This window comes from Canis lupus, chromosome 22, assembly GCF_011100685.1.
Source record: "Canis lupus familiaris isolate Mischka breed German Shepherd chromosome 22, alternate assembly UU_Cfam_GSD_1.0, whole genome shotgun sequence".
NCBI lineage: Eukaryota > Metazoa > Chordata > Mammalia > Carnivora > Canidae > Canis > Canis lupus.
The window spans coordinates 37,039,396-37,065,142 of NC_049243.1; the positions used below are offsets into that span (position 1 = coordinate 37,039,396).

The window sequence follows — 25,747 nt, forward strand, 5'->3', positions numbered from 1 at the left end:
ATCATTGAGGTCCATTCATTAGTTCTCTTTCTAGGTATAAACTTGACTCGTGAGAACCGTTCTCTACATTTACACACACATATTCATATTTTAAGTATTCTTAATATATAGTATACTTAATACTTTAAATATTCACGCATATGCTAGATATTTCACTAAACATTTTTAAAAGGGAATTTTTTTAATAGATTTTATTTATTTATTCATGAGAGACACAGAGAGAAAAGCAGGCTCCATGCAGAGAGCCCAATGTGGGACTCGATCCCGTGTCTCCAGGATCACGACCTGGGCCGGAGGCAGGCGCTAAACCTTTGAGCCACCCAGACTGCCCTGAAAGGGAATTTCTATTTTGAAGCTGAGAACCTGGTACTAATGAAAAAAAATGAGACAAAAGGTTTAAACTAGTGTTGGAAAGGAATTTCAAAGAAATTATTTAATGTTTAATACGTAAAACAAATATTTATACTATTTGGCAGAATATCTCCTTCTTTCCATTAAATAATTTGCCCACTCTGGCCATTCATGAAAATGACCTCATAAGCTCAGTGAAAGTTTACTTCATTTTTGCAAAATAAGTCACACTTTTCTTCCCTTTCCTTTCCTTCCTTCCTTCCTTCCTTCCTTCCTTCCTTCCTTCCTTCCTTCCTTCCTTCCTCCCTCCCTCCCTCCCTCCCTCCCTCCCTCTCTTTCTTTCTTTCTTTCTTTCTTCTTTCTTTCTTCTTCTTTCTTTATTTTTTTCCCCAAACACTATGTAGAAGTCCTTAACATTTTCAATTGGGATTGGAATTTCAGTAATTGTTTTTAAAGTGAAGAGAAAATTTTAGTATAGCATTTGCTACCTGTACTCTATGGCATTTTTAAATACATTATTCCAAATATACTTCACAACAATCCGTTGAAGTAGTTACTGTTTTACAGATACATTTGAAGTGTTGGGAGGTGAAATGTCTTTTTCTCAAGGTGATGTAGCTTTCAGTGTCACATTTTAAATCTTAATTCCAATTCTTTGCCCAGAGTGATTCTTTACATTAAATTGTACAATCTATGAAGAATAATATAGGAGGAACCTTATGAAGACTAATTATTTTCAATTTTTTTTCTGCTTATTCCTCTCTGTGATGATGCTTGTAATTACAGGTATGATATTTTATGACCTAAAGGCTGCGGACAATAGCAAAATGGTATGTGGAAGTACATCCAAAGCAGAATATACATTTCTAGGTCAGTGACACTACATTGTATTCCCAAGGTGACTAAATGGAAATGTCACTGCAGAGGGCCTCTCTGAGGCATGCAAGTACAGCACACCGTCTAGCTTTCTATTCTCTGCTTATCTCCAGTGGGCCCTCAAGAAACAAAGTTTGCAGTTGAAGGATTAGCCTCAGCAGATCCACTTATTTGATTAGTGTCCTGCCTCTTCTGCTTTTACTCAGGTTCATTGATCAAGATGATTGCATTCTCTGTCCTTTGCTGTGCGAGTCAGGCAGAGGAAAGGGATCATTTGCTGACATGTGAGTCCTTAGGGCAGGCCCATGTCTTTCAAAGCACAGTCAACTGGCTAGTTCACTATGGTGTTCAGTAATAAAAATAATAAAATGAGTCAAATGGCCCTTCTGTTAGAAGGAAATTCTACTCTACTCTGATTTCCAGCAAGTAAAGCTGGGCTTTGACATAACTAGTGAACTGTATTAGGTGGTGGAATAGTCTCCCCAAAGAGCAGAGAGATGATCCATAGCTTGAGAATTTTAAAATGAAACGAACGGAGCCTGATAAACAAGAAAATGAGAAAGCTTGTGCTGTCTGAGGATAGCCACACGTGAGTTTATGGCTTGGCTTTTATCATAGGCAATTCAACTCTGCTGTACTTCAATTCCAAAAGAAAAAACAGATTTGTATCTTTTTTAGTGTTTGGAGAAAACATATCAACTTCAGTTACAATACAGTGGAAGCATATCAAAAGTTTTATACATCGCACTCTGAAATACATTAGTCAAATGCTTATCAGGTTTAGATGTGTTTTTAACATAAGGACTCCAAGCATTTGATAGAAAATGTTGAAATATGAGATGTTTATTTTCCCTATGGAAACTCAGAGCATATTCTGAGTTTTTGTGAAGAGACATATCAATGCCAAAGGTACCAGGCAGGCAAAAGATTTTTTACAGAGATTTTATGTGAATTCGCAGTATAACAAAATGAATAAGTCACTAATTCATTTTGGTTGTTACAAGTGAAAATTTGCATTTAATGAACCAGCTAATAAAATCAGTAAAATTTAAATTAAGAAATACTGTATGCTCACAATGAATAATAATTAGTTCTATTAAAATTTATTAGCTTTTCTTTCCCATATTTTCACAGTAAAATGTATCATCCTGAAAATAGTTCTCAAACTTTAGTATTAATGTTTCCTTATCAAATGTGATTTTAAAATATCCTTAATGTGTCTGCCTCAATCTTCTACTTAGTATAATAAAAACATAAAGAATTAGAGCCACAAATGCATAATTCATGACAATGTAATGAAACATAAGTTTCATTACATAAATGCTTCCTGAGCACGTTAATGATATAAACAACATTTCATATGGGATCTAATTTGAAATAAAGCAGTATTTTTGAGGCCTTGATAACATATGAACAAATAGCATTTAAGTACAAATATTCCTTTGTCTCTATTATTCTGTAAGACTTCTACTTACTTACATCTTATTTGTGAAATAGGCCTGGAAAAGAGTAAACTGCATTTATTTTTCAAAAAAAAAATGTTGCTTCATGCATTCTACTATCTATCTATCATCTATCTATCTATCAATCATCTATCTATCTATCTATCTATCTATCTATCTATCATCTATCTATTATCTATTTAAGAAAGCATGAATGACAGAGGGAAAGGGAGAATGTTTTCTTTTTCAACTAACATCTTTCTTTCTTTTTTTAAAATTTTAATTAAATTAGCCAACATCTAGTACATACTTAGTTTCCGATGTAGTGTTCAGTAATTCATCAGTTGCATATAACACCCAGTGCTCATCACAACACATGCCCTTTTTAATGTCCATCACCCAGTTACCCCATTCCCTCAACCCACCTCACCTCCAGCACCCCTCAGTTTGTTTCCTATGGTTGAGAGTTTCTTATGGTTTTTCTCCCTCTCTGATGACTTTCCATTCAATTTTCCCTCCCTTACTTCTATGATCCTCTGTGCTCTTTCTTATATTCCACATATAAGTGAAACCATATGATAAATGTCTTTGTCTGAAATACTTATTTGGCTTACCATAATACCCTCCAGTTCCATCCATATTGAAGCAAATGATAAGTATTCATCTTTTCTTAAGGCTGAGTAATATTCCATTGTACTTTTATACCACATCTTCTTTATCTATTCATCTGTAGATGGACATCTTGGCTCTTTTCACAATTTGTCTATTGTGCACATAGCTGCTATGAACATTGGAGTACAGGTGCCCTTTTGAATCACTGCATTTGTATCTTTGGGGTAAATATCTAGTAGTGCAATTGTTGGGTCCTAGGGTAGATCTATTTTCAACTTAGTGTCATTTCAATTTAGTGTCATTATATTACCTGTAAAGTCCCTGTTTCTTCAGATTTCTTTCTGTTTCTTTCTGGTCTGTTACTCTCAGGCTCTCTGTTCACTTAAGGGGATTCCCCCTTAATATTTCTCACAGGGCTGGTTTAATGGTCACATATTCTTTCAGTTTCTGTCTGTCCTGGAACCTCTTTACCTCTCCTTCCATTTTGAATGACAGCCTTGCTGGATAAAGTATTCTTGGCTGCATATTTTTTTTCATTTAGTACCCTGAATATAGCATGCCAGCCTTTCTGGCCTGCTGGGTCTCTGTGGATAGGTCTGCTACAGTGTAATGTTCCTAGCCCTCTAGGTTAAGGAGTTCTTGTCTCAAGCTGATTTCAGGATTTTCTCTTTACCTCTGAAATTTGCAGTCTTCACTATTTTATGTTGAGGTGTTGATCTATTTTTGTTGATTTGGGGAGGGGTTCTTTCTACATCTTGGACTGAGTGCCTATTTCTTTCCCTAGCTTAGGGAAGTTCTCAGCTATTAATTGCTCAAATATACCTTCTGGTCCACTCCCTCTTTCTTCTTCTCCCTCTGGGACCCCAGTAATTCTAATTTTTTTTTTTTTTTCATTTTATGGCATTGCTGATTCCTTGACGCCTCCCCTCATGGTCATTTGTTGTTTTTTATCTCTTCTCCTCAGCTTCCTTCCTTACCATCAACTTTTCTCCTATGTCACTTACTCTCTTCTGCCTCATTTACTCTAGCTGTTAGAGAATCCGATGCTCTGCATCTCAGAGCATTTTTAATTTCAGTCTGATTAGATCTCATTTCTGCACTAAGAGATTCTCTAGTATCTTTTATGCTTTTTTCAAGTCCAGCTAATAACTTTATAATTGTCAAATTCCAGTTCTGACACTTTATTTATATCCATATTGGTTAGATTTGTGGCAGAGAGGTTGCCTCTGATTCTTTCTTTTGTTAGGAATTCCTCCTTCTAGTCATTTTGTGCAGAGAAAAATAGATAAATGAGTGAACAAAATAAAAAAAAATATCAATCATGACCCAAGCAAAATACACACTAGATAAATGAAAGAGGTCAGAAACCAAAAACTTAAAGAAAAGGAAAAGAAAAAAAGGGAAAGAAAAATGAGAAAAAAAAAAAAGGAAGGGGGGAGAATATAATCTCACAGGCTGGACAAAACAAGGTGTTCCACTTGATCCTCAGTGTATTTTGGTCTGTGTGTTAGAGGACACTAACTTCCAAAATTTTAAAGAAAGCAAAACATATATATGCAAGAATAAAATTGAATAGAGTGAAAAGAAGCCAAAAAAGAAGAATATATTAATAAAATCTAAATGTAAAAAATGGAAGTTAAAAAAGACTTCAAAACAAAGAGTTGATAAAACCAGAAACTAGTTTAAAAAGGAAAAAACAAGAAATAGAATATTTAAACTGAAAGATAAATAATGAGGAAAAAAAACTTGAATTCTATATACTTTTCCCCCTAGCACTGGAGTTTTGCAGTGTTGTTAGGTCCATAAACTTCCAGTTCATCTGTTCCTCCAGCTGGTCTTCTAGAGGAGAGGCCTGCTGCACTGATTCTCAGGTGTTTTTGTTGGGGCAGAATTGCACCACCCCTTGCCAGCGGCTGGGTTCAGTGTAAGATGTTCCTGGTTGCTTTTTGGGGCTTTTGTTCCCTGAAGGCTTTCTGTACTTCTTTAGAGAACCAAAACAAAAATGGTCATGCCCATGCTCTGATATCTGGCCTCAGAGTGGAAAAATCGAAGTATCCTCTTTTCAGTAAACTCTTCAGTCTTCAGTTTTGTGTGTGTCAAACTCTGCAGACTCCTATGGTGCCTGCCCACACCAATCCTCCTGGGAGAACGTGGAGGTTCCCCTATTTCTGCACTTACAGGGCCCTGGCAAGGAGACTGGTAGCCTTGTACATGCAACTGCTTTGCCCCTCCGAGGGGAAGGTAGAGGGTTCCTGTATTTCAGTCCTTTGCAGGGTCTCCACCTGGAGAGCAGTCACCCAACTAGGCCATGACTCCAGGTTTTTGGAAAACCAAACTTTATGGAAAAGCCCCCTCCCCCCCCACCCCACCCTAGGCTCACTGTCCATAACCAGTTGCCCTGCTTCAATACTTGGGAACTCTACCCACTCAGGCACCCTTGTTCTTTCTGTGACTCCAGGGATCCTGAGACCACACTGTCCCAACAAGAATTCTGCCCCCATTTCACCACTTGAGCACCTTTCAGGTAGAGATGTCTCTCACTGGAGTAGATTTCTAAGGGTTCCGATTTTGCATTCTGGGGCTATATCACTTTCCTATAGCCAGCTTACGGTGGCTACCCTCTCCCCCCACCATTTATCTTCAGATATACTGCTTCAGATTCACTTCTCTGCACCTCCTACCTTGCAGAAAGTGGTTCTACTTGTATAGTTCCAGCAATTCATCTTAGGTTGAATTCATTGGTGTTCAGAATGATTTGATAGTCACTAGCTAAATTCAAGGGACCAGATGAAACAAGGTCCCTTACTCTTCCACCATCTTGCCTCTTCTCTGAGAGAGGATCTTCTTAAGTAGGCTCCACACCCAGCACGGGAGTCAGAAAAGCCAAAAGCTGGGCTCTAACTAAAGACCCTGAGATCATGACCTGGGTAGCAATCAAGAGTCTGTCACTTAAGTGACTAAGCCTCCCAGACACCTCAGCATTCTATTGTTTAAAACTGATTTCTTCCCCTCAAATGTATTCATACAGTTCACATTCTCTATATGTATGAATATATTTCTTCTCTAAAAGCATGGCACTCCTCAAAAATATTAATTTAACTATTATGCATTTTACTGGGATGGCCTTTATCACTATTAAAGAAAACCTTTAAATCTTGTATCATACTTAGGAATCTGTTTTCAATAGACAATTAAAATAATAGAGTTTTGTATTATGAGACTTTTTAAATGTATGTAGACATTTTTACTAATCTATCACTGTTTTGTCAATTTCCTACTTGTTTCCTCCTTGCTAGAGAGATCCTACTTTAGCCAGTCTCTTCTCCAAAATGCATGACTTTAAAATATTTTATTTTATTTTTAAATATAAAATACTTATTCTCTTTTAAGATTTTTTCTTTTTTTGTTTGGGAATTTAATTTACCTACATTTTATTTAAAAGCTGAAATGAGATACAGAGTTAAGATTTTTCTAAGATTTCATTTTAGAAGTTTTAATTATACCAAAATGGAGAGGAAGGTGCAGAGATTTTCCAAATACTCCCTACTCCTGCACATCCATAGCCCCCCTATAATTCCTATCTCCCACCAGAGTGGGACTTCTGTTACAATTGATGGACCTACATTTATATGATAATTATCCAAAGTCTATAGTTTACATAAGGGTTCACTCTTGGTGTTGTACATTCTATCAATTTGGGTAAACATAGTGACACATATGCATCATTACAGTATCATACAGAGTATTTTCAGTGCCCTAAATAAATCTGCCCCCATTCACCCTTCCCATCTCTCTAACCCTGGCAACCAGTCATCTTTTTGCTATTTTAAAATTTTCCTTTTTCAGAATGTCTTATAGTTGGAATTATACATTATGTAGCCTTTTCAGATTGGTTGTTTTTTTTTTTTTTTCATGAGTAACATGCATTAAAGTTCATGACATTTCATGGCTTGATAGCTCATATCCTTTTAGCAATAAATAATATTCATTGTCTGAATGTGCCACAATTTATTCATTTCACCTACTGAAGAACAACTTGATTGGTTTTCAAAGTTTGACACTAAAGCTGGTAAATATCCATGTGCTGGTTTTTGTGCAGTTATCAGTTTTCAAGTTCTTTGCACAAATACCAAGGAGCACAATCTGGATCATATGATTGAATATTTAGCTTTATAATAAACCACCAAAGTGACTATATCATTTTTTATTCCTGCCAATGATAAGCGAGAGAGTATCTGTTACTCCACATCTTCACCAGCATTTGGTGTTGTCAATGTTCTGGATTTTGATGATTCTAATAGTTGTGCAGTGCTATTTTATCGTTGTTTTAATTTGCATTTTCCTGAGGGCATATGGTGTGAAACATCTTTTAACATACTTATTTGATACCTGTATATCTTCTTTGGTGAGGTGTCTTAACTCTGGTTTTACTGTGTCATTTTTTATTTTATTGTGTCACTTATGTTTTGACATCTTATATAAAAAAACTGCCTGATACAATATGCTTCTATGGTTTCATATAAAAGTTTACCAGTTTTAGTTATTATATCTAGGGCTGTGATTCACTTTTTCCTTTCTCTTCTATCTTTCTTTGTTTCTTTTCTTTTCTTCTGTGTGTGTGTGTTGTATGAGGTAGGGGACCAACTTCATTCTGTTGTGTGGATATCTAATTATCTCAGCACCATAATGTTAAAAAAAATCATTTCCTCTTTTAGTTATCTTGACACTGTTGGCAAAAACCAATTGACTATAAACATAAGGGTTTATCTCTGAACTATCAGTTCCAGCTTATTGGTCTATATGTCAATCCTTGTGCTGGTACCACACTGTCTTGATTATTGTTTTATAGTAAGCTTTGGAATCAGAGAATGTGAGTCTTCCAACTCTATTCTTTTCAGCATTGTTTTGGCTATTCTGGGAGCTTTGTATTTCCACAGGAACTTCAGCATTAGTTTACCAATTTTTGCATAAAAGCCACCTGGGATTATGATAAGGGATGCATTGAATTCACAGATCAATTTGAGCAGTATGCAATTGTGACAATATTAAGTCTTTAAATACATGACTTTGATATGTCCTTCTATTTATTTAGTTATATTGTGATTTTGTTCAAATATATTTTGCAATATTCATTGTATAAGTCTTGAACTTTTTTGTGAAATTTACTAAGTATTTTATTCTTTTGATGTCTTTGATGTTTAATGGAACTGTTGCCTTAATTTCACTTTTAGATTATTCACTTATTATATACAAATATACATTATTTTGTATATCAATCTTTTATCTTGTAATGTTGCTGAACTTATTTTATAAGTTCTAACAGTTCTTTTGTAGATTCCTGAGGGTGTCTATATACCAGGTCATTCCATCTGCAAATAAAGATAGTTTCACTTCTTTTTTTTTTTTTTTTCCAATCTGGATGTCTTTTATTTCCTCCTTTTGCCATATTATTCTGGATAGAACTTCTAGCAGAAATGTTGAATAAAAGTAGTAAGATGTTCTTTCTCAGTATGAGCAAAGTCCAATTTATTCCTAGTTTTTTGAATGTTTTTTGTTATCATTTTATCATGAAAAATTGGACTTTACCAAATAGTTTTTCCTGTGACTATTAATGTGGCCACAAAGGTTTTTGCCTTCTGTACTGTTAACAATGATGTGTTCCATTGATTATTAAATTACTATTCTTGAGTGGCTTTTCATTCTGACTCTGGGTGCTGATTGGACTGTGGTATATGACCAAGATATGAATTAATACTGGCTGATTCTAATTGTCAGCTCTACAATCTTCATATATGCTGTTTACAGTGTCTACACTTATGAGGATATAATATTAGTAAGGTGGCAAATTTGGACTCAGAGCCAAACCACGTTTTCCAATTTTTGTTGTTGTTGTTATTGGTAATTAAAAGGGTGTTTTTAGCTCTTGCTGGCTGGTATATCGGTTTCTTCTTTGTCTCAAAATTTGCGGAGAAAGGTGTGATTAATCGGTTATTTTCAAAATGCTTTGGATCAGATAATTCCAGTGGCCAATATGAGTCTAAGGTATGACCTCATTTTTTCCAGTTTCAGGATTAATCGCATTGACTTACCTACCATTTAAGTCAAGTTAAATGTTCCCACAATTTAAATATTATCCTCAAATAGCATTCATTTAAAATTGGCATTTAACTAATAATCACTGAGCAGAAATTTTATAAAATTGAAGAGTTGCTTATCCTGATCTTTCCAAAAATAAATGTGCAGTTATTCCATGCATTTCTACTTTCTGAGAACAGACATTTTCTGTATTAGTAAAGTTAAGGTTAAATATTTAAAATTTAACACAGAACTGAATTCTAGCAGGACACTAATTAAATTATTAATTTAATTAATAAAATTAATAAATTAATTTTATTCCTATTAATTTTATAGTTTTCATTAAACACAATTTATAAATTTGCATTAATTTTATAGCTTCATAATAATGTATATGTAAGATGTTTAAAATGATATGTATTTATAGATATTAAGTAACAATACACTTTGGAATATATCAATGGGAATTATATAAGATTTCTTTTTTTTTTTTTTTTTTTTTTTTTTTTGAGGGAGAGAACATGGGGGAGGGAAGAGGGAGAGAGAATTTCAAGCTGGTTCCATGCAGTGCAGAGTATGATGTAGGGCCTAATCCCAGGAACCTGAGATCATGACCTAAGCCGAAATCAATAGTCAGATGCTGAACTGACTGAGTCACCCAGGCATGCAAGATTTCTTTTCTGTTTATCCCAGTTTGATATATTAGTCAAATTTGAGAATCTTTGCTCTGAATAATCTAGATTACTTGCATATCTCTGAACTGGTCTGACTCCTTAGTATTTTTTACTAAGTTATCCCTTTCTGACTGACTGCCTGGTGGATTCCTATTGCTTCTTCTGGGTGCAGTCCAAAAGCTACAATCATTCTTCAGCTCCTCACCAAACTTTACCATCCATCTCATGTGTGTGTCCATGTGTGCATGCAAATGCATGCACACATGCACACACGCATGCACACACACACAGGTCTTTGATTTCTATTCTGTGTTCCTATTGTGTATTTTAACATTTCTATCACTTACCCAATTCTTTTACATATTGTTAATTTATTTTTATCTCCCTTTTTATATGAAAATCTCCTTAAGAATAGGAGCCACATCTCACCATGCTCTGTATCCTCCTCTTCCAGTTTACTAGTCTAGAATACATTTTCTTGATTATAAGTTGATTTAAGTAAACATATGATCAGTAAGGTTTTAGGATGAAGTGCCATAGAATGGTATTATGAGTTTTTGCTTTTCATATGTTAAAGAATGTGTAGAAACTTGTTTTCTTAAAATGTATGAATGGCATATTCCTCTTTAGGATATATTACACATTTCATTTTAAATAGTCAGTTTTCTAATAAGGAATTAATTCTTTTTTATAAGCTAGACAATGTTATGATCCCAAAATAGAATATATTTAAACACTTTTTATGCTATTCATTTTAATTTTAGAAAAGTTTGCTTTTAATACCCATTGTATTAACAGAGAATCCAATTCTTATTTTTAGATAACTTAGTGACTCTAGTTTTCTCTTTGCAATTCAGCTTATTTCCCTAGTGACAGAATACTGTTTTTTTTAACGATTTTATTTATTTATTCATGAGCGACACAGAGAGAGGCAGAGACATAGGCAGAGGGAGAAGCAGTCTCCCTGCAAGGAACCTGATGTGGGACTCCATCCCAGGACCCTAGGACCAAAGGTAGAGGCTCAATCACTGAGCCACCCAGGAGCCCTGGACAGAATACTATTTTAAAGTAAATTACCATTGCTACAAATGAAGTTAACTCTATTTACACAATAATGCAATCAATAAACACTACTGCTATCCTACTGTGTGTCAGGCAATAAAGTAACTACCAGATATGAAAAAGAAAGTTTTATATTCTTTGTGGATCAGGAAATAAAGAAGTAACAAATATCTAAAATACAAAGTTATGAAATACAGAAATATATACAGAGAACACGGGCCAAAATCAATTATAATGTAGTTAGAGCAAGGAATATTTTGCTGCTATTTTGTTTTTGTTTTTTGTTTGTTTTAAGCTGAATTAGACTGAAGGATATGAAGCAATTAAGTCAGTCAAGAGCCATGAGAAAGAGCATTGAAGACAGATGGAATAACAAGTGCAAAGGCACTGAAGAGTGGAAGAGGTCAATGTGTTAAAAAACCATAATTGGTTTCCTGTCTATCGCTGAGCTGTAAGATACTCTTGGTGGGAAAGTAAGTACTAGCAAAGGAGAATCAGTGTAGTAGGCTTAATAATGACACTCCAAAATAAATGCATGCCCTAATCCTTGAAACCTGTAAATAGTACCTTCTAGGGGCAAAAAGTTCTTTGCAGATGTGATTAATCTCATCTTGAGATGAGATTTTACCAGATATCTTGGTGTTCTTTAAATGTAATCACATATATTGTCGAAAGAGGGAGGGAGAAAATATTTGGCACACACAGAGGAGACGATAATGTGCTCACCAAGGCAGAAATTATGGTGATGCAGCCACAAATCAAGGAATGGTTATAGATACCAAAAACTGAAAGGGTTAAGGAACGGATTCTCTAGAACATCTGTGGGGGTGGAGGTAGGGCAGAGCCCTGATGTCTCCTTGATTTCAGCCAAGTGAAACCAGTTTTGGACTTCTGCCTTCTGAAACTGTAAGATAATACAATTTTGTTATTTTATGCCATCAAATTTGTGCTAATTTGCTATAGCAGCCACAGGAAATAAAGAATTGGTAATGGCCAACTCCAGTGGAAACTTATATAATAAGCTAAACAATTATACTGTAACCCTTGGTTAATAAAAAAATCAATAGAGGTCCTATAATCATAAAAATAAACAAAAAATACATCTTCAATTATAATCCAAATACATAATCTTATCATATATTTTTTTTAAAAAACAGGTAATTTTTATATTAATCATTCTACCTATATGTATACATATTAACTTTTTTAATGTGTCTATATGCTTTGTTTTATGTTATGAAATTTATGTTATGTAAATTTATGTTATGAAATTTAACCTTTTAGGTCATTTTTTTTCTTTTGACAATTTTATCAAATCTATCCATATGCCACAGGAAGATGTATAAACACATAAAATATACAAAAATGTTACGCATCAAAAAACTTATGAAACAAAACCATCCACTTCATGGGAATTCATAAAAGTTTTGGTTGGGACAGACTTTAAAACAAGAACTCAGTGTTAAAACTTGCGAAGTTAACCTTTTCAGTATTTATTTTCTAATCTTTAGCACTAGTTAACCAAGAGTAAAGAGAAAATGACCACATTGTATTATTTGCTGATAGTGAGATAAAGTGATAAGCAATTTTATTTTATTCCCCTTCTAACTAGCTGCATGATTTCAAAGAAATTACTTTAAGGTTTTCTGTTTCAGATTCTCATTTATACAATGCTGCAGCTACATGAGTATTGTGTAAGACCTGTTTCAGTTTAAATCCTCTACTTTTTTCTAACTACAATGTTCTACTTTTCTAGCTAGAGAAGAAGGACCACATAATAATTTTAGAACAACTTAACTATTCTAGAAATGTTGACAAGGTGCAATGCAGGTAGAACAGCCAAGAAAGAAGTGAACTGTGAAACAATTGGCATTGTTGTTCTTTTCTACTAGTTCTGAGAATGTTGTTAGATTTTGACATATAGACTTACTTCCTAAAAGCATATGTATATATATTTATGATTTATATAACTTGTTGATCATTCAATATACTATCTGATCCATGCTCATTAGGCAAATGTCTAATTCCACTTTAGTGTGTATTCGTTTTGAAAGTCTGTTTCGTGGGCACAGATTCTACCAATGCCAGCAGTCAGTCATCTTGAAAATAATCTTTCTTGAAATAAATGTACAAATATAGCTAGCTAAGATGTACACAACTTTCAGTGGTATCAGTCCCCTGAATTAAAATGACTAAGAATATCAGTGCCCTATAAATGGTGTATTTGAAAACTCAAAAGAGAATAGCATTCATTTAATATTGATTGCATGTCTACATTCTTACATTTTCCTATGTATTGACCTATATGCTTCCTATATGTTGATTAGAAGGGTGAACTAGACTGTACAGACTGTTTCAGCTGCGCACTGCTTAGCATTCAGCAGTAGACAGCATGACACAATATATGTTTTTATTGTATTTGATGATTTTGAATTATCCTAGTTTTCATCACCTTAGATCATATGTAACAAACTGAAATTGCAGTGGTCTATATAAAATGGTCTGAAATACTTATTCTGAGTAAAGAAAATATTAATGCACCATGAATAAAGACTTTAATGTGTTTATAAACTCAGCATACTTCATGAAATCTTATATTGTTCACATAAACTTTGTATGGTATTACTTAGGCTGTGGCAACCAACTTTAACACAATTTGGCAACTACTTACAGAATTAAATTTCACCTTATATATATGTCATATGTCAGGAACCTATATATATGTTAATGGTTCAATAAACCATGTGATGATTTTCTAGGTTAAATTAATACAATATGTACATTATTTCTAAAAGTTAATGATGTTTGTGCCTATTTTAATAAAATATTTTTCACACCTTATGCTAATTTAACTCTATAAACCAAATAATATTCTAAAAGCACCCATCAAAAATAATATCTAAATATCATATAGCTGGGTCCTGTAGTAAATAATCACTTCCCATTAATAATTTTAAGTGTCCTTTTATAAATCCATATTTTTATTTTTGAAATACTTTCCAACATATGACTACTTAATTATAATCTGATTATGAAACCAGCAAAATGAATGAAATCAGATAAAATGAATCAGAATTCTGTGTCTCCCATTTTAAGGATATTTATTGTTCTTTAATATTAATGTTGTATTTCATCCATTTGGCAGATTGAGAACCTGAGGAAAAGAGAAGTTGTGTGATTTGTCCACCACACAAAGCCAACTTTCCGATCCAACAATTTCCAGCAGTGCTGAAGACTTCGACTACTGGAATTCATTTCAATTTTGATAAGTGAAATAAGAATGCTTATTTCTGACCTCCCTTACTTACAGAACAAATGAACAATGTAGGAGGAGAATATAAGAGCTATGTTGTAACAGACAGCATGTATATATGAATCAATATGTCCAACACAACTACATTCTAAAGCTCTTACTGGTTCAATCAAAATATTTCACTCAAACGTATTGACAATTCTGTGGATAAAAATGTGCTGCCTATGCCATAGACACCAATCACCTCTTTGAACCAAGTGAGGATATAAATCAGCAAGCAAAGACAAGTTTTCAAAGCTCATTCCAAACAGAACTTAAACAACCCAACAAAGCTATAACTAGCAAAGATGTTACATGGACCAACCTGCTGTGCAGCAAACAGAGGAGGTAGCTTTGTTCAACATGGTCTTTGAGCTGACTTGGGGCTTAATAGGCAGTCACAGTGTCATGTTTTGCAAACTGCAGCACTGACCACAAAGCAAAAAATAGTCTTCCTTGGCATCCATGATTTTAGCTAAAGCTAAACACATAGGCAGTTAAAAGTGACAGTGTCCCAGTTATATAGGCAAGAAGAACACATTATCTAGATATGTACCTGTAAATTTTTAATATTCCAAATATTAAATATTTATATATGTACATATATATTCAACAAAACATATATAATTATTTAATGTACTGAAGATGCAGGAAAAAAAGAGTAGGAGTCAGTTTGACGACTTAAACCTTGTGATAAAATCTCTGACTTTAAGATTAATCATAAGAAAGAAATTCAAATTTTAGAATTTTGGATGATTGCATTAGGAGATGGTACTGTCTTCAACATTAGATCATAGAAATGTATATCTGTTTTATCCTAGGCTATACTACCCCATTTATTAGAAAAATCTCTGCCTTGTAGATATTGAAATTGGTTCATTGCTTTTAATTGTAGTTTCCCTATTGAAAACTATCAACTGAACACCAGACACACAACCTATGTTATCCTTATTTGCCATATTTACAATTTTGATTACCAAGCTAGCATTACACTGTAATTATCTTGAAGTGACACTGTATGAAACAAATTAAAAAACAGATTGTGATGCAAATGTACAATTGAAAGTCTATAAATATAAAATGATGATGATTAAATTGTGAATCACACCTGGAGGTGGTAGACAAGGAAGATAATTATTTTAATTTCTGCAGGTATTATTTGGAACTTTAATACATTAGAGATAATCCCCACTCATAGCAATGACTTCTTCAGATTCGTTCCATATGCATGCATGCAATGCCATTATATCAGTCTCAATTACTTTGAAATATTTCTTCCAAATTTTAATTATGGTTACAATTGTTGTTATTGTTATGATTACCTTATTGGTGCCTTCAAAAATATTCAGTATCCTCCATTCTTTTTCATAAAATTCCATTTGAAAAGTTTACACAATGATGCCACAAATTATCATTTAAAATTATAATTGGTTTAATTAATTAACCAACTTAATGTTCGATTTATGTAGTACTCAGAGCATTCCATTAGAAAGATAAAACCAGAATTTTAATTCTACCAATAAAGTTATCTGTGACCTTTTTGAAAACTTTATTCACTTTCTCTGGAACTCATTAAACAAGATGATCACACCCTACTCAATGATGCCTAAAACATCTTAAAAATCTAAAATTTGAAAATTTATTTGCTAGAAGCACAAAAATCTTCACCCCCTCTCCAGAACTGATTATATTAAACACTGAAAAGCCACATTAAAGAGCTACATCGGGGGATCCCTGGGTGGCTCAGCAGTTTAGCGCCGCTTTCGCCCAGGACCTGATCCTGGAATCCCGGGATCAAGTCCTGCATCAGGCTCTCTGCAGGGAGCCTGCTTCTCCCTCTGCCTGTGTTTCTGCCTCTCTCTCTCTCTGTGTCTCTCATGAATAAATAAAATATATTTTTTAAAGAGCTACATGGGTTGATTTATCTCATGATAAGAATACTAAGGGCCATTTTTTTAGTTTTAATTTTTAAAAAAATTTTTGAGGTCAATTTTTAATATAAAATAGGCACTTGGCTTTCTATTAAAAAATGGGCTCATTTGTGAGGAAGGATTTTCTTTACTTACCCAGATGTAGAAGAGAAACTCTGCCCTTGGATGGCTTTATTTATGCATTTCACAAAGTGCTGAAATATGAAACATATATATATATGTTATAATACACAAAAACAGTATTAGCATATAAAATTACCTAAAGGAATGGATTTTTGGTATATAGATTATATGTGTGTATATGTCTTTAATTTTATGAAGTGCAATACATCATGTTCTTAATTTACATTATCGGTAGTTATAGAAAAGAGAATACTTTTTATTTATTATTATGTTTCAAGATTTAATTATTTATTCATTCATGAAAGACAGAAAGAGAGAGAGGCAGAGACCCAGACAGTGGGAGAAGCAGGCTCCTTACAGGGGGCCGGATGCAGGACTGGATCCCAGGCCAGGATCATTCCCTGAGCGGAAAGCAGACAGTCAACCACTGGGCCACACAGGTGTCCCAGAGAATACCTTTTAAATAAATATTTTATTGAAATATTTTTTCTTCATTCTGTGAGTAAAATTTTTCTTTAAGTTAAATTTAATAATAATATTTATGTAAATATGGGAAGTATTTATGATATAGAGAAAAAAATAATACTTAGGGGATAGCCAGCCTTTTGAGTATTATGAGTATCAGAAAAACTGATTCTAAAATAGATTAAAACATAAATGACACAAAAGCATAATGCTAAACCATTTATTTTTAAAAAATAGGAAATCATGGCAGCATGTGATTTTTTAAATAAGACTCAAAACTCAAGCACAAAGTGAAATTAATTTATTTGACCACATTAAAATAAATAAATTCTGTAAGAGTTTAAACAAAGTAAAAAGACAGCTCTACATTGTGGGAAACAAAAGGCATTTATAATCCATATTACTAACAAAGAAATCTGTAAGAAACTCAAAACCTGTAAGACACAAAATGGATGGAGGAGTGCCTGGGTGGCTCAGTCAGTTAACTGTCTTTCTCTCGATTTCAGCTCTGGTTATGATCTCAGGGTTATGAGATAGAGCCATTTATTGGCTTCTGCACTGAGCATGGAGTTGGTTAAGATTCTCTCTCCCTCTCTCTCCTCCCCTACCCATGCATGCACACTTGCTTTCTCTCTCTCAAAAAGAAAATTGTTAAGGTTTATGAACTATTATACAGAAAATATAATGAAAACTGCACAGGCATTATTTCAGCATTTTGTCTCATTATCTACAGCATCATTAGGCTATAATTTATCTACCTTGAAACATAAAAAAACATAAATGAAACCACATCAATAACAGAGTCCTCTTTTGCAAATAAGCTATTTTTCTGTACTTAATAAAAAATCTTTGAAAAGGAAGTCCATAATTATTTTTCTCCCATTTTTTTTTCTTTCTGGAATGACTCCAATGAGCCATTTTTACAAAGAAGTTGATTGAATGAGATTTTGTCAAGGATAACAATCACCTGGAAACCATTCAATCTAATGGATAATTTCTCACTTCTCATATAATTTCACCTATGAATAGTATTTAATACAACTAGCCACATTTTCCTTCCTGAAGCCTTATGTTTTTCCTAGTTTCCAGGACATTATTCTTCCTACTTCATTGGTTACTCCTTCCATTTCTGTTGCTAGATTCTCTACATATCCATGACCTTTAAATGTTAGAGTACCTTAGAGCACAATTCCAGGCTCTCCCCTTTTTTCTATTTCATCCAATCTCAATGCTTTAAATACCATGCATAAATTAACAATTCTCCATTACATTTTTCCTGAACTTTTCCCTCGAATTCCAGACCTATTTATCAAAATGCCTGCTAGATCTGTATTTTGGTATCTAATAAGCTTCTCAATGTAAGCCTGTCCAAATCCTGTTACAACGTCTCTGTGCCCAATCAAATTTTCTTTAAATTTTATCCAACTCAGTAATTGGCAATTTCACAGAACTAGGCTGTTTCTCATTGCCTTCACCACAAATAACAGCACTGAAAAGTTAGTTTTTACAATCACTTGGTTTCTATAAAATGACAAAAATACCACTCTTTGAAGTAGTGGCAATCATAAAATCTGATTATCTTTTTATATTTGTTTGTCTTGATGATTCTTATTTCTCTAGACATCTGGGATACAAATGACATTTAAAATTGTTCCCAGGGATCCCTGGGTGGCGCAGCGGTTTGGCGCCTGCCTTTGGCCCAGGGCGTGATCCTGGAGACCCGGGATCGAATCCCACATCAGGCTCCCGGTGCATGGAGCCTGCTTCTCCCTCTGCCTGTGTCTCTGCCTCTCTCTCTCTCTGTGACTATCATAAATAAATAAAAATTAAAAAAAAAGAAGTATCTTTAAAATTGTTCCCAATTATTAATAGAATACTCAAAGCTTGTACTCTGTATTCAATTTCGTTAGTTTTTCCCCTGATGTCATAATTTCTAAAAATCCCCTTAAAAAGGTAAAGTACGTAGCTTTTTATAATGTTCTATTTATAGTTATGGTAGTTCTTTAGTATCAATGGAAGGCATTTTTAAACATATGGAAATTAGTTGGACATATAAATTTGTTATTTGCACTATGGAAATATAAAATATAAGCAAATACTGCTATTAGGTTAATTACAAAGTATTTTAATTGCTTTTATAATAATCGTGCAAATGAACATTAACTCTTGGAATTTGAATGGACACGGAATAAGAAGAATGACTTCTGGCTGGTCATTAACTTTATACCTCCTTATAATCTTGATGTGAATTCTAAGATATGAAATTTCTTCTTGTTTTAAAAGTATTAGGGAATTTTCATAAAATGTATACAAATGAGTCAAATCAATATTGAGGAAAATGTTCATATGTTACCATCACTTGATAATATATGTTAAAATGAATCCTAATCAAATTGAACACCAATAAAAATAAATTTACAAAAATAAAAAAAATAGTCCTTATCCAATCCACAGTATGACTGGAAATATATTATAGATAACATCACATATTAAAGTGGAGAAAGCCCATCTAAAAACTCCTCCTATAAGATCACCTAGGTTCTTGGACATTTTAATGAAATTTCCTCTATTTTGTGAGTACAACATATTTCCTAAACAAACAAATTGGTTATATCTTTACTTTTTTCTTGAAACAAAAAGCAAATTGAGTTATAAAGTCTCTGAATTTAAAATAACTATTGACTACAGAGAATAAAAAATACTTGACAATACTAAAAAATCTAATCATATATGCAGGTTGAAAGAAAAAAAAAAAAAACATGTACCATGCAAATGGAAGTATAAAGTAAACTGGAGTAGTTATATTGTACAAAATGACCAGAAAACCAAGTCCATAATGAGAGAATGAAGGACACTACATAATGATAGGAGAAGTAATCCAATAAGAGGATATAACAATTGTAAATTCTATGCACCCAACATGGGTAAATCTAAATACATAAAGCAGCTAACAGTAATAGGAAGAAACTAACAATAGTACAATAATAATAGGACACTTTAATACCTCTCTTACATCAATATATAGATCTTTCAGACAGAAAATCAAGAAGGAAACAGTGACTTTGAATGAATGACACATTAGGCCAGATGGACCAAATATATATACAGAATATGCTGTCAACAGTGGGATACAATTCTTTTCAAGGGCACATGGAACACGTATCCTGTGTAGGTCACATATTAGGCCATAAAAAAGTCTCAATAAATTTTTAAAAATGAAGTCATATCACACCTTTTTTTCCAACTACAATAGCAGAAAAACTAGAGATGAGCATAAGAAAAAATCTGGAAAGGATGCAAATACATAGAAGCTAAATAACATGCTACTCAACAACATATGGGTCAACCAAGAAATCAAAAGGAAATTTAAAAATACATGGAAGCAAGTGAAAATAAAAACACAACAGTCCAAAATCTTGGGATGTAGCAAAAGCTTTTCTAAGAGAGAAGTTTATGGCAATACAGGTTCATCTCAAGAACAAAAAAAAATTCAAATAAACAGTCTAACCTTATACATAACAGAGCTAGAAAAAGAAAAATAAATACCCAAAGTCAGTAGAAGGAAGGAAATAATTAAGATTAGAACAGAAATAAATGAAATAGAGACTAAGAAAACAAAACAATAAGAAAGATAAGTGAAACCAGAAGCTGGTTCTTTGAAAAAAATAAACAAAATTGATAAATCATTAGCTAGACTCATCAAGGAAAAAAAGAGAGAACTCAAAATCAGAAATAAAGGAGAAATACTAGGAATTACAATCATATGCCAAAAATTAGACAACCTAGAATAAAAGCATATATTCTTAGAAATAGGTAAGCTTCCCAAATTGAATCAGGAAGAATTAGAAATTGTGCATATATCAATTACCAGCAATGAAGTTGAATCAGTAATAAAAACTCTCCCAGCAAACAAAAGTCCAGGAATAGATGGCTTCACAGGTAAATTTTATCAAACATTTAAAGAAGGGTTAGTACCTGAATCTTAAGCTATTCAAAAATAAAATAAAAAAAGAGAAATATCTTCCAAATTCATTTTATAAGTCCAGCATTACCCTAATATCAAAACCAGATAAATACATCACAAAAAAATAGAACTACAGGTTAGTATCTCCGGTGAATATAGATGCAAAAATCCTCAACAAGGGATCCCTGGGTGGCTCAGTGGTTGAATGTCTGCCTTTTGCTCAGGGCATGATCCTGGAGTCCCGGGATGGAGTCCCACATCAGGCTCCCTGCGTGGAGCCTGCTTCTCCCGCTGCCTGTGTCTGTGTCTCTGCCTCTCTCTCTCTCTCTCTCTCTCTCTCTCTGTCTGTCTCTCTCTCTGTCTCTCATGAATAAATAAGTAAAATCTTAAAAAAAATCCTCAACAAAATATTAGCAAACCAAATCCAACAATACTTCAAAAAATCATTCACAGCATCAAATGGGATTTACTTCAGGGATGCAAAAGTGATTCAATATTTGCAAATCAAGCAGTGTGATACAATAGATTAACAAGATATAGGATAAAAACCATATGATTATCTCTATAGACACAGAAAAAGCATTTGACCAAGAACAACATGCATTCCTCATAAACCCCCCCACCAAAGTAAGCTTAGGGGGAACATACTTCAACATACTAAAGGCCATATATAAAAAACTTAAAGCTAACATCATATTCAAAGGTGAAAACCTGAGAGCTTTTCTGCTAAGATCAGGAACAAGACAATGATACCCACTCTTATCACTTTTATTTACCATATTACTGGAAGTCCTAGCCACAACAATTAGATAAGAAAAAGAAATAAAAGTCATCTAAATTGGTAAGGAAGAATTAAACTGTCACTATTTGCAAATGACATAATACTATAGATGGAAAACCCTAAAGACTCCATCAAAAAACTATTAGAACTGATAAATAAATTCAGTAAGATCCAGGATATAAAATTAATATACAAAATCTGTTTCACCTCTAGAATAGAGAACCCAAGAAAGGATCCTCAACTTTATGGTCAACTAATCTTCAGCAAAGCAGGAAAGATTATCCAATGGAAAGAAGATATTGTCTTCAACATGTGGTATTGGGAAAATTGGGCAGCCACATGCAGAAGAATGAAACTGGACCATGTTCTTACATTACACACAAAAAATAAACTCAAAATAGATGAAAGACTTAAATGTGAGATAGGAATCCATCAAAATCCTAGAAGAGAACTCAGGCAGCAACCTCTTTGACCAAAACCACAGCAACTTCTGGCTAGACACACCTCCAAAGGCCAGGGAAACAAAAGCAAAAATGAGCTATTGGGACATCATCAAGGCAAAGAGCTTCTACACAGCAATGGAAACAGTCAACAAAATCAAAAGACAACCTACTGAATTGGAGAAGATATTTGCAAATGACACATCAGATAAAGGGTTAGTATCCAAGATCTATAAAGAACTTACCAAACTCAACATCCAAAGAACAAAAAATCTAGTCAAGAAATGGACAGGAGAAATGAATGGACCTTTCTCCAAAGAAGAAATATAAATGGTCAACAGATACAAAAAAAATGCTCATTTGGTATCAGGGAAATACAAATCAAAACCATATGAGATACCACTTCATACCAGTCAGAATGGCTAAAATTAACAAGTCAGGAAACAACAAATATTGTCAAAGATGTGGAGAAAGGGGAATCCTCTTGCAACTGTTGTTAGAAATGCAAGCTGGTGCAGCCACTCGGGAAAATAGTAGGGAGGTTCCTAGATAAATTAACAATATAGTTACCCTATGACCCAGCAATACACTACTAGGTAACTTTCCCCAAAGATACAAATGTAGTGATTGGAAGGAGCACCTGCACCCCAATGTTTATAGCAGCAATGTCCACAATAGCCAAACTATGGAAAGAGCCCAGATGTCCATCAACAGATGAATGGATAAAGAAGATGAGATATATATACAGCAGAATACTACTCAGCTGTCAAAAAATATACTGCCATTTTCAATGATGTGGATGGAACTAGAGGGTTTTATGCTAAGAGAAATGAGTCAATCAGAGAAAGACAATTATCATTTTGTTTCACTTATATGTGGACTTTAAGAAACAAAACAAGGAGATTAGATGAAGGGAGGAAAAAATAAAGCAAGACGAAATTAGAGAAAGAGAAAACCATAAGGGACTCTTAATCATAGGAAACAAATTGAGGGTTGCTGGAGGGGAGGGACGTGAGAGGAGATGGGGTAACTTGATGATGGGCATTAAGGAGTGCACATGATGTATATAGCACTTAGTGTTATATACAATTGGTGAATCACTGAACTCTCTCTCTCTAACTAATAATATGCTATATTTTAATTACTCGAATTTAAATAAAATTAAATAAATATTTAAAAACATAAATCTGTTCGACTTCCATACACTAATAATGAGTGAGTAAAAAAAATTAAGAAAAGCAATCTCACCTATAATTGTGACCCCAAAAATACCTAGGGATAAACTTAACCAAGGAGATCACCTATACTCTAAAATTTATAAATTACTGATGGAAAAAGCTGAAGACAATAACAAAAAATATGGAAAGATCTTCCATATTCATAGATTGGAAGAATGAATATTGTTTTTTAAAAATATTTATTTATTTATTTATTTATTTATTTATTTATTCATTCATTCATTCACTCATTCATTCATTCGAGACGCAGAGAGAGAGAGAAAGTCAGAGACACAGGCAGAGGGAGAAGCAGACCCCATGCAGGGAGCCAGACGTGGGACTCATCCCCGTGTCTCCAGGATCACACCCTGGGCTGAAGGCGGTGTTAAACCGCTGAACCACCGGGGGTGCCCAGAATGAATATTATTAAAATGCCCACCCTACCTAAAGCAGTCTACAGATTTAATGCCATCCCTGTCAAAATATCAACAACATTTTTCACAGGACTAGAACAAATAATCCTAAAATTTGTATGGAACCACAAAAGATCTCAAGTAGACAAAGCAATCTTCAGGAAGAAGAAGAAAGCTGACAGTGTCACAATCCCAGATTTCAAGATCCACTACGAAGCTGTTGTAATCAAACAACATTAGTTTGTTGTATATAGTGCTGGCACAAAAATAATCACATGTATCAACTGAACTCAATAGAGAGCCAGAAATAAACCCAAATTTATATGGCTGATTAATCTATGAGAAAGGAGAGAAGAATATACAATGGTACAACTGGGAAAAGACAGTTTCTTCAACAAATGGTGCTGGGATAACTGGACAGCTACATGTAAAAGAATGAAGCTGAATCAGTTTTTTACAACATACATAAACTCAAAATGAATTAGAGACCTAAATGTGAGATCCTAAACCTTAAAATTTTTGGAAGAAAACACAAGTAGTAATTTCTTTAGCATTGGTCATATAAACATTTTTCTAGATATATCTCCTGAGGCAGGAAAACAAAAGCAAAGATAAACTATTGGGACTACACAAAATTAAAAAAAAAACAAACTTGTGCACAGCAAAGGAAACCATCAACAAAAAGACAAGACAACCTACTAACTGGGAAAAATATGTTTAAGTGATGTATGTTACAAGGGATTAATATACTAAATACATAAAGAATTTAACATCAAAAACTCAAATAATCTGATTTAAAAATGGGCAGAGGACCTAAATAGACATTTTTCCAAAAAAGACATACAGATGGCCAACAGGTGAATGAAAAGATGTTCAACATCACTAATCATGAAGGTAATGCAAATCAAAACCTGAATGAGATATCACCTTACACCTGTCAGAAGACTAGAATCAAAAAGGCAAAAAATAAGTATTAGCAAGGATGTGGAGAAAAAGTAACGCTTGTGCACCGTGGTAGGAATGCAAACTGATGCAGCCATTGTGGATTTCAGTATGAGGGTTTCTCAAAAAATTAAAAGTAGAAATATCATATGATTCAGTAATTCCACTGCTGGGTATTTAAAGAAAATGAAACACCAATTTGAAAAGATACATGTACTCTTAGGTTTATTGTAGCATCATTTACCATAGTCACAATATGGAAGAAATCCAAGTGTTCATACTTAGATGAATGAATAAAGATGTGATATATATGTATATATACATATATATATATATATATATATATACACACACACACACAACATTATGTCTATATATATGATGAAATATTATTTGGCCATAAAAAAGAGATCTTGCCATTGCAATAACATGGATGGAACTAGTGGGTGTAATGCTAAGTGAAAGAAATGAGACAGAGAATGATAAATACCATATGATTTCACTCACATGTGGAATTTAGGAAACAATTGAACAAACAGAAAAAAGAGACAAATTAAAGAACAGATTCTTAAACAGGGACAACACACAAAGGATTAAAGGGGAAGTGGGTAGAAGAATTGGTGAAATAGATAATTTGGACAGTTATACCACAGATTTTAGATTTGTCTTCCTTTCTAATATAAGCTTTTTTAAACTGGATATTTCCATGTAAGAATTTTTTTATCTCTGTTCCACACGTCAGATGTCTTATTTTCTTTATAATTCAGTTTGAAATAGTTTTTAAAGATCTCCTATGACCTACAATTTATTTGGAGGTGTGTTATGAAATTACAGTAATGATTATTGCTCTTAGGATATTTTGTTTGTTTTTTTGGTGATTTTTAGTTTTTCTGTCATGGTTTTAGAGATGGAGTAATTTTTGCTTTTCCTGCTCATGAAATTATACTTTTTTCAGATTTCTTTCATTAATCTGGAAAATTCTCAAAGAGAATTTTCATAATTAGTGATTTTTTTCCATTCTCTCTTTTATTTTTCTTATGAATTATTTGTTAAATTTGCTATTTAAACACATTAATTTCCTGGTACT

The 25,747-nt window shown here is 33.5% G+C and overlaps 1 long non-coding RNA gene across 1 annotated transcript in view; it reads right to left on the minus strand.

Moving 5' to 3' along the window:
- LOC111091758 overlaps positions 1-25,747 on the minus strand; it is a 154,892-nt gene that overhangs the window by 6,214 nt on the left and 122,931 nt on the right. The window contains exon 3 of the long non-coding RNA XR_005376057.1: positions 16,451-16,509. This is a non-coding gene — a long non-coding RNA (uncharacterized LOC111091758). The remainder of the gene's footprint in view (positions 1-16,450; positions 16,510-25,747) is intronic.